Consider the following 8,672-nt stretch of genomic DNA (forward strand, 5'->3'; position numbering starts at 1 on the left):
CCTGTTGTTGGGTAGGGGCTGTCTCTATATAATAATAATAATAATGATGGAATTTGTTAAGCGCTTACTATGTGCAAAGCACTGTTCTAAGCGCTGGGGGAATACAAGGTGAACAGGTTGTCCCATGGGGGGCTTACAGTCTTAATCCCCATTTTACAGATGAGGTAACTGAGGCACAGGGACGTTAAGTGACTTGACCAAAGTCTCACAGCTGACAACTGGTGGAGTTGGGATTTGAACCCATGACCTCTGACTCCAAAGCCCCTGCTCTTTCCACTGAGCCACGTACTTCCCAAACACTTATTACAGAGCTCTGCACACTTCTTTCTCAGTCTCTTTTGCAGGCTCCTCCTCCCCCTCCCATCCTCTTACTGTGGGGGTTCCCCAAGGTTCAGTGCTTGGTCCCCTTCTGTTCTCAATCTACACTCACTCCCTTGGTGACCTCATTCGCTCCCACGGCTTCAACTATCATCTCTACGCTGATGACACCCAGATCTACATCTCTGCCCCTGCTCTCTCCCCCTCCCTCCAGGCTCGCATCTCCTCCTGCCTTCAGGACATCTCCATCTGGATGTCCGCCCGCCATTTAAAGCTCAACATGTCGAAGACTGAGCTCCTTGTCTTCCCTCCCAAACCTTGTCCTCTCCCTGACTTTCCCATCTCTGTTGACGGCACTACCATCCTTCCCGTCTCACAAGCCCGCAACCTTGGTGTCATCCTCGACTCCGCTCTCTCATTCACCCCTCACATCCAAGCCGTCACCAAAACCTGCCGGTCTCAGCTCCGCAACATTGCCAAGATCCGCCCTTTCCTCTCCATCCAAACCGCTACCCTGCTCATTCAAGCTCTCATCCTATCCCGTCTGGACTACTGCACCAGCCTTCTCTCTGATCTCCCATCCTCGTGTCTCTCTCCACTTCAATCCATACTTCATGCTGCTGCCCGGATTATCTTTGTCCAGAAACGCTCTGGACATATTACTCCCCTCCTCAAAAACCTCCAGTGGCTACCGATCAATCTGCGCATCAGGCAGAAACTCCTCACCTTGGGCTTCAAGGCTCTCCATCACCTCGCCCCCTCCTACCTCACCTCCCTTCTCTCCTTCTACTGCCCAGCCCGCACCCTCCGCTCCTCCACCACTAATCTCCTCACTGTACCTCGCTCTCGCCTGTCCCGCCATAGACCCCCGGCCCACGTCCTCCCCCGGGCCTGGAATGCCCTCCCTCTGCCCATCCGCCAAGCTAGCTCTCTTCCTCCCTTCAAGGCCCTGCTGAGAGCTCACCTCCTCCAGGAGGCCTTCACAGACTGAGCCCCTTCTTTCCTCTCCCCCTCGTCCCCCTCTCCATCCCCCCGTCTTACCTCCTTCCCTTCCCCACAGCACCTGTATATATGTATATATGGTTGTACATATTTATTACTCTATTTATTTATTTATTTTACTTGTACATTTCTATCCTACTTATTTTATTTTGTTGGTATGTTTGGTTCTGTTCTCTGTCTCCCCCTTTTAGACTGTGAGCCCACTGTTGGGTAGGGACTGTCTCTATGTGATGCCAATTTGTACTTCCCAAGCGCTTAGTACAGTGCTCTGCACATAGTAAGCGCTCAATAAATACGATTGATTGATTGATTGATTGATTGCACACAGTAAGCGTTCAATAAATACAATCGAATGAATGAATACAATCCGACAAAAGGCTCACTAAGGACCTTTTCCAGGTCCCTGTGTCTGCTGGGTTGTCCTGGGAGAAGATGGGGAAAGGAGGACAAACCACCAGGCTCACAGGCCACATCCCCTCCGTTTTCATCCCATCTCCCAACCCAACAGTTGTTCCTCTCTGGAGTCTTATTCACCAGGAGCAGTGACGTCTCTCAATTATCAGTTTCCTTCAAGCTCTGATCGTGTGTGTCTAGAATAACCCACCCTAAACAGATACCAAGCCCTCCCCTAAAAGACCAGTGATACCGATAACGAGGGCAAGGCCAACAAAGCAAACGGATCCCATTTAGAGCTTACTGACTAAGGCAATCCTGTAAACTGGCCCACTCAAAATCCCCCAAACTTCACCTTCCTGCCCAGGGCAAAGTTGAAATGGAAAGGAGAAGGAGGGAAGCAGGGAGGAATGAATGAAAGGAGGGGGGCTCAATCAGTGAATGCTGGCGGAAGGGGTGGGAAAATGGAGGCTATCAAAGGAGTGTGGGGGTGGAGTGGGGGGGAAAAGACATGTGTTTAGATGGAATTGGGGAATAATAATAATGGTATTAAGCGCTTGTGTGCCAGGCACTGTTTTTATGCTCAAGGGAGGGACAAGATCATCGAGTTGGACACAGTCCCTGTCCCACATAGGGCTCACCGTCTTAATCCCCATTTTATAAATAAAGGAACTGAGGCACCCAGAAGTTAACTTGCTCAAGGTCACACAGCAGACAAATGGCCGAAGGGTGATGAGAACCCATGGCCTGACTGACAGGCTTGTGCGCTAATCTCCGGTCTACTTATGTGGCCCTAAAAATGTGTGTTTTCACCTAGATAGCCCCTCTGAGAGGCGCTGAGGCCAATTCCATCTCCTCCCTGAGGCTTAATATCATTATCAAGGTAGGTTCCTTTCCCCTCCCCTCAGCACAGATGGGAGAGTCGGGCCTATAACCGATTTAGGGTCAGTCAGTTTTATTTTTTGAGCACTTGCCGTGTGCAGAGCACCGTACTAAGTTCTTGGGAGAGTCCAAAACAACAATAAAACAGAGATGTTCCTTGCCTACAGTGAGCTTACAGTCCTTGTGTCAAAGCCCGGCTCCAGCACTCGTCAGCTGTGTGACTTTGGGCAAGTCACATCACTTCTCTCGGCCTCAGTTACCTCATCTGTAAAACGGGGATGAAGACTGTGAGCCCCCCGTGGGACAAGTTTATCCTTTCCTGCCTTAACTCAGCCCTCTCCCCTGCCAGACAAAACTATTTCTCCTCCCTTATTGACACCCACGCCCATCGCCCCCGCCACCTCTTCCGTACATTCAACTCCCTTCTCAGGCCCCCGGTTCCTCCCCCTCCTCCTTCCCTCACCCCCAACGATCTGGCCTCCTACTTTATTGACAAAATTAAATCCATCAGGTCCGACCTCCCCAAAGTCTCTTCCCCACCTTCTCCAACCCCCTGGCTCTCAACACCTTTTACTACTCTCCCATCCTTCCCAGCAGTATCCTCAGAGGAGCTCTCATCCCTCCTCTCAAGAGCTACTCCGGCCACCTGTTCTTCTGACCCCATTCCCTCTCATCTCATGAAATCTCTCGCTCCATCCCTTCTCTCCTCCTTAACTTCCATCTTCAACCACTCTCTCTCCACTGGTTCCTTCCCCTCTGCCTTCAAGCATGCCCATGTCTCTCCCATCCTAAAAATACCTCTCTTGACCCCACCTCACCTTCTAGTTATCGCCCCATATCCCTCCTACCATTCCTTTCCAAACTCCTTGAACGTGTTGTCTACACGCGCTGCCTAGAATTCCTCAACAACAACACTCTCCACGACCCCCTCCAGTCTGGCTTCCGTCCCCCACATTCCACGGAAACTGCCCTCTCAAAGGTCATTGGTCACCTCACCAATGACCTCCTGCTTGCAAAATCCAACAGCTCATACTCTATACTAATCCTCCTCGACCTCTCAGCTGCCTTCGACACTGTGGACCACCCTCTTCTCCTCAACACGCTATCTGACCTTGGCTTCACAGACTCCGTCCTCTCCTGGTTCTCCTCTTATCTCTCCGGTCGTTCATTTTCAGTCTCTTTTGCAGGCTCCTCCTTCCCCTCCCATCCCCTTACTGTGGGGGTTCCCCAAGGTTCAGTGCTTGGTCCCCTTCTGTTCTCGATCTCTACACACTCCTTTGGTGACCTCATTCACTCCCACGGCTTCAACTATCATCTCTACGCTGCTGACACCCAGATCTACATCTCTGCCCTTGCTCTCTCCCCCTCTCTCCAGGCTCGCATCTCCTCCTGCCTTCAGGACATCTCCATCTGGATGTCTGCCCGCCACCTAAAGCTCAACATGTCGAATACTGAACTCCTTGTCTTCCCTCCCAAACCCTGCCCTCTCCCTGACTTTCCCATCTCTGTTGACGGCACTACCATCCTTGCCGTCTCACAAGCCCGCAACCTTGGTGTCATCCTCGACTCCGCTCTCTCGTTCACCCCTCACATCCAAGCCGTCACCAAAACCTGCCGGTCTCAGCTCCGCAACATTGCTAAGACCCGCCCTTTCCCCTCCATCCACAGTGCTACCCTTCTCATTGAAGCTCTCATCCTATCCGGTCTGGACTACTGCATCAGCCTTCCCTCTGATCTCCCATCCTCATGTCTCTCCCCACTTCAATCCATACTTCATGCTGCTGCCCGGATTGTCTTTGTCCAGAAACGCTCTGGGCATGTTACTCCCCTCCTCAAAAATCTCCAGTGGCTACCAATCAATCTGCGCATCAGGCAGAAACTCCTCACCCTGGGCTTCAAGGCTCTCCATCACCTCCCCCCCCTCCTACCTCACCTCCCTTCTCTCCTTCTACAGCCCACCCTACACCCTCCGCTCCTCTGCCTCTAATCTCCTCACCGTACCTCGTTCTCGCCTGTCCCACCATCGACCCCCTGCCCACGTCAACCCCCGGGCCTGGAATGCCCTCCCTGTGCCCATCCGCCAAGCTAGCTCTCTTCCTCCCTTCAAGGCCCTAGTGAGAGCTCACCTACTCCAGGAGGCCTTCCCAGACTGAGCCCCTTCCTTCCTCTCCCCCTCATGCCCCTCTCCATCCTCCCCATCTTACCTCCTTCCCTTCCCCACAGCACTTGTATATATGTATATACGTTTGTACATATTTGTTACTCTATTTATTTATTTATTTATTTTACTTGTACATATCTATTCTATTTATTTTATTTTGTTAATATGTTTGGCTTTCTTCTCTGTATCCCCCTTTTATACTGTGAGCCCACTGTTGGGTGGGGACTGTCTACATATGTTGCCAATTTGTATTTCCCAAGCGCTTAGTACAGTGCTCTGCACACAGTAAGCGCTCAATAAATATGATTGATGATGATGATGATGATGACAACCTGATCACCTTGTAACCTCACTAGCGCTTAGAACAGTGTTTTGCACATAGTAAGCACTTAGTAAATGCTATCATTATTATTACAACTGAATTAGCAGACGTTCCCTGCCCTGTACTGAGCACTTGGGAGAGAACACTACAAGTGAGTCAGCGGTCACGTTCCCTGCCCATAACAAGCTTACAGGCTAGAGGGACAGTGTATATCACTCAATCAATGGCATTTATTGAGTGGTTAGTGTGTGCAGAGCATTGTCCTAAGTACTTGGGAGAGGCCAATACAGCAGAGTTGGCAGACCCATTCCCTTCCCCTAAGGAGCTTCCATTCATTCATTTATTCAATCGCATTTAATGAGCACTTACTGTGTGCAGAGCACTGTACTAAGCGCTTGAGGAGTACAAGTTGGCAACATATAAAGATGGTCCCTACCCAACAACGGGCTCACAGTCTAGAAGGGGGAGACAGACAACAAAACAAAATGTGGTCCGGTGTCAAGTCATCAGAGTAAATAGAAGTAAAGCTAGATGTACATCATTGACAAAATAAATAGAATAGTAAATATGGACAAGGGCATCCAGTCTAGAAGCCCTGGCCACCACACACCCGCTCTCAAGCTCCTCCCTACTGACAAAGGCTCAGGGAGGTAGAAGGGTGTTGAACTCTCTGGTGTGATCCAGACATGACGTATCTCCATTCTGAGGTCATGAACTTCTCCTGGATTCGCCCAGATTATTTCCTGCCGGATTTGGCCCAGTCCATCGCTCCTGCCACACTCAGGATAGAAACGTTCTGTCTCGATGCTCGACGGAATAGTGGACAACGATGGAGAATCTTGCCTTCTCTCAGTTCAATCGATCGTATTTATTGAGCACTTTATAGAGAGCACTGTACTGAGCACTTGGGAGAATCTGATAGAACAAAATCGGGAGACACATTCCCTGCCCACAAAAAACTTACAATCTAGAGTGGGAGTCAGACATTCATATAAATCGATAAATTATGGATATCAATAATCAATAAATCAATCGTATTTATTGAGCGCTTACTGTGTGCAGAGCACTGTACTAAGCGCTTGGGAAGTACAAGTTGGCAACATATAGAGACAGTCCCTACCCAACAGTGGGCTCACAGTCTTACAGGATGTGTATATGAGTGATGTAGGGCTGACGGAGGGGTGAATAATCGGAGCAGATCAGGGTGATGCAGAAGGGAGTGGGAGAAGAGAAAATGAGGGCTTAGTCAGGGAAGGCCTCGTTATCTCCTCAGGAGATAACCAGCCCCAGCAGAACAATGTGTGGTATTTGTTAAGCGCTTACTATATGTCAGACACTGTACTAAGGGCTGGAGTAATCAGGTGAGACAAAGTCCATGTCCCACATGGGGTTTACAGTCTTCATCCCCATTTTAGAGAAGCTGCGTGGCTCAGTGGAAAAAGCACGGGCTTTGGAGTCAGGGGTAATGGGTTCAAATCCTGGCTCTGCCAATTGTCAGCCGTGTGACTGGGCAAGTCACTTCACTCCTCTGGGCCTCAGTTCCCTCATCTGTAAAATGGGGATTAAGACTGTGAGCCCCCAGTGGGACAACCTGATCTCCTTGTAACCTCCCCAGTATTTAGAACAGTGTTTTGCACATAGTTAGCGCTTAATAAATGCCATCATTATTATTATTATTTTACTAAGTGTGTGCTTCATGAGTGCAATTGATTGACTTTACAGATGAGGGAACTGAGCCACAGAGAAGTGAAGTGCCCCAAGACACATACCAGTCAAGTTGGCAGAGTCAGGATTAGAACCCAGATCCTTCTGACTCCCAAACCTGTGCTCTATCCATTAGACCGCACTGCTTCCCTTGAAGCCACCTACTTGCGAAGAATGAAACACAGAAACTGGGACATATGGGGAGAAGAATAAGGAAAAGCTGGAGGGGGAGAGCTGAAAGAACCGGCGCCTGGAAGTCAGAAGGACCTGAGTTCTAATTCTGGCTCTGCCGCTTGTCTTCGGGGTGATCTTGGGCAAGACACTTCACCTCTCTGGGGTCAGTTACCTCATTTGTAGAACAGAAGTGAAGACTGTGAGCCTGATATAGGACAGGGACTGTGTCCAACCTGATGAGCTTGAATCTTCCTCAGTGGGAAGAACAGTTTCTGGCACATAGAAAGTGCTTAATAAACAGGAATGAAGAGTTTGAGCCCCATATAGGACAGGGACTGTGTCCAACCTGATGAGCTTGTATCTTCTTCAGTGAGAAGAACAGTTTCTGGCACACAGTAAGCACTTAATAAACACCATTAAAAAAAGTTCAAGTGTTAGGCCCAGAACTGGGGACAGGCCCCAGCAACTTCAGACCTTGAGGTGGATATCCAGGATCTGAGTGCTATTGCTTAACTCACTAAACAGCTTCACTACACTTTGGTCAAGAAGAACGTAGACAAACACACCCTGCTTATGGATTATCTCCAGCACATCATGGAAAATTTCCACTTCTGTGAAGCAGCAGCGTGGCTTAGTGGAAAGAGCCCAGGCTTGGGAGCTGGAAGTCATGGGTTCTAATCCCAGCTCTGCCACTTGTCAGCTGTGTGACTTTGGGCAAGTTCATTCATTCATTCATTCATTCATTCAATCGTATTTATTGAGCGCTTACTGTGTGCAGAGTACTGGACTAAGCGCTTGGGGAAGTCCAAGTTGGCAGCATATAGAGACGGTCCCTACCCAACAGTGGGCTCACAGTCTAGAAGGGGGAGACGGAGAACAAAACAAAACATATTAACAAAATAAAGTGCCTCAGTTCCCTCATCTGTAAAATAGGGATTAAGACTGTGAGCCCCACGGAGGACAACCTGATTACCTTGTATCTTCCCCAGCACCTAGAACAGTGCTTGGCTCATAGTAAGCACTAAACAAATACCCTAAATATCATTAGTCCGAGCAGCATGGCTCAGTGGAAAGAGCCCGGGCTTTGGAGTCAGAGTTCACGGGTTCAAAATCCTGGCTCCGCCAATTGTCAGCTGGGTGACTTTGGGCAAGTCACTTAACTTCTCTGTACCTCAGTTACCTCATCTGTAAAATGGGGATCAAGACTGTGAGCCCCTCATGGGACAACCTGATCACCTTGTAACCTCCCCAGCACTTAGAACAGTGCTTTGCACATAGTAAGCGCTTAATAAATGCTATCATTATTATTATTGATATTATTGTTATTATTATTATTATTATTATTATCCATCGAGATGGCCAGCACCTGGCTTGGGACAAGGCAAGGTGTTTATCCTTTTATCTTTTTTCAATGGTATCTGTTAGACACCTAATATGTGTCAAACACTGAGTTCACAGTCCCCTCTACCCTTAGGCCACCCGGCCTCTCCCCTCAGCCAAGATCCCCAGGTCTTGCCCATTTTATGCCCGTCAGCCCAGGTCTCGGCCAGTCTGTCCCCTGACGAGTACCGATAAGGCACTGGACACAATTTATACCCATTGTTTTTCATTTTAAATTCACCAGGAGATTAAATCACTACAAACCAGGGGAAGCGGAACCGTTCTGGAGCATGGGCGTAGAGGCCGATCCATGGGGGCGAAGAGGGTGATGGAGTG

The sequence above is a fragment of the Tachyglossus aculeatus genome, chromosome 8 (genome assembly GCF_015852505.1).
Source record: "Tachyglossus aculeatus isolate mTacAcu1 chromosome 8, mTacAcu1.pri, whole genome shotgun sequence".
Lineage (NCBI taxonomy): Eukaryota > Metazoa > Chordata > Mammalia > Monotremata > Tachyglossidae > Tachyglossus > Tachyglossus aculeatus.